General features: G+C 43.7%; 1 non-coding gene across 1 annotated transcript; it reads right to left on the bottom strand.

Annotated features, from left to right (window-relative positions):
• Positions 1 to 813: 813 nt before the first annotated feature.
• LOC120250741 lies at positions 814 to 920 on the bottom strand. The gene has a single exon (XR_005533080.1). It is a non-coding gene; the product is annotated as a small nucleolar RNA R71 (small nucleolar RNA).
• Between the last annotated feature and the right edge of the window lie 1,312 nt (positions 921 to 2,232).

Genomic DNA, 2,232 nt, shown 5'->3' with positions numbered 1-2,232 from the left:
AGAGAGTTCTTGCACTTGAAACGATTATCCTTGGCGAATCGATACCCGGGTACCCCATCTTTATCGATTGCCTTACCTTCTCCTTTACTTTTGCTCTCTTTCGGGTTGCTTTCCTTTTGAGAATTGAATCTTGTCACACATATTACTATTCATCTTTCATATAGTTAAGAAACAAATTAAGTATTTTTATTACCTTTTCCCTGTGGATACGATACCCCACTCACCTGGGATTTATTACTTCGACAACCCCGTGCACTTGCGGGGAACATTGTTAAGTTTTTGGCGCTATTGCAGGGGATAAGTCGTTTAGAGACACTTTGCACTTTTGTTTCCTTAGCTATTCCTTTATCCATTCTATTTCACATTTTCTTTTCTATCATCATTCTGATTTGTTTTCTTTCCTTTGTGCAGCTTCAAGTTGATGACCCGAGGTAACCCATCAAGTTTTGGGCACTCTCTGATTATGCTAGACCACAAGTTTTGGGCACACAATCGAGTATTGTGCGACCCCCAATTACAGCTCGGAATTTCAAGCTAAAGCCGGCATTCATCCACATGTTGCAACAATCCGCACAGTTCAATGGTTTGGCCGATGAGGATCCAAACAGTCACATAGAGAACTTTCTGGAAGTGTGTGATATGCTCAAGATAAATGGGGTGACGGATGATGCCATCAAGTTGAGAGCCTTCCCATTTTTCCTAAAAGGGAGAGCAAAGCAGTGGCTACACTCATTACCTAGAGCTTCGATTACTACATGGGAGGAGATGGTAGAAGCTTTTCTAGCCCGTTATTTCCCTCCTGGAAAATCTGCAAAGCTTAGGAATGAGATCTCATCCTCTATATAGTCAGAATTGGAGTCTCTATTCGAGACATGGGAAAGGTTCAAGGAGCTCCTGAAAAAGTGCCCACAACATGGATTCCCGGAGTGGATGATTGTTCAGACTTTTTACAACAGGTTGAATCCGAGTACAAGACAATTCTTAGATGCGGCAGCAGGAGGTACCTTAGGTAGCAAGACCCCCGATAAGGCCCGTCAACTTATTGAAGAAATGGGTTTAAACATCTACCAATGGAATGCCAGAGAAAAGAAAAAGGTGGCCGGTATTCATGAGATAGATGCAGTAACTTCATTGGCGGCGCAAGTGGAAAATTTGATTAAGAAGTTAGATTTTCTAACTTCAAACAGAGTAGTGGCCGTGAGTACTTGCACCGGGTGTGGTGGAGGACATGCTCCCTCTGATTGCCAGATCTCTATTGGTGATGCATCTTTGGTTGAGAACGTCGATTTTGTAGGTAATGGCATGAGGACTCAAGGAAACCCATATAGCAATACCTATAATCCAGGTTGGAAGAATCATCCCAATTTCTCATGGAGCAACAAAGGTCCACAAAAGGCCATGGGGCCACCAGGTTTCCAACAACAAGCTCCGAACGTGGAAAACAAAGTTTCAGGTTTGGAAACCCGAATGAGTGATTTTGAGAAGGCCTTGACTAGATTTGTGCAATCTTCAAATACAAGGTTTGAATCAGTTGAGGCTACACTTCGCAATCACACCGCATCTTTGCATAACCTTGAAAACCAGGTGGGGCAGATTGCGAAGTCTCTCTCGGAAAGGCCACATGGAAGCTTGCCGTGCAATACCGAGACCAACCCTAGAGAGCTTGTCAAGGCGATCACTTTGAGAAGTGGTCGTGAGGTTGAAGGTAGGGTTTTGGGTGAGAAGCCAAAAGAACATGCACCGGAGGTTATAGAGGTTGAAGAGGGAACAAGCAAAGAAAAGGAGGTGGAAACTCCACCTTTCAACCGGAGAATCCCTTATCCCTGTAGATTGAAGAATGTCCAAAGGGATGAACAGTACAAGAAGCTCCTGAGTTTGTTCAAGCAAATCCACATCAATATTCCTTTTGTTGAGCCATTAGCTCAAATGCCGAAGTATGCAAAATTCTTGAGAGACATGTTGACTAACAAGAGGAAGTTAGAGGAGAGTGCTTTAGTGATTTTAGATGCATCTTGCTCGGCGGTGTTGCAAAAGAACATTTCGAACAAGAAGAAAGACCCAGGAAGCTTCATCATTCCGTGTAATATTGGTAATCTAGGTGAAGAAATGGCATTGGCAGATTCAGGGGCTTGCATCAACGTCATGCCATACACTTTCTTTCAAATGCTAGGCTTGGGCGAGCCTAGACCCACTCGGATGACTTTGCAATTGGCGGACCGAATGACACGACAT

Source organism: Dioscorea cayenensis, chromosome 19 (assembly GCF_009730915.1).
Source record: "Dioscorea cayenensis subsp. rotundata cultivar TDr96_F1 chromosome 19, TDr96_F1_v2_PseudoChromosome.rev07_lg8_w22 25.fasta, whole genome shotgun sequence".
Taxonomy (NCBI): Eukaryota; Viridiplantae; Streptophyta; class Magnoliopsida; order Dioscoreales; family Dioscoreaceae; genus Dioscorea; species Dioscorea cayenensis.
The sequence above is the reverse complement of the archived record's forward strand: the minus strand, read 5'-3'. Positions and strand labels throughout refer to the sequence as shown.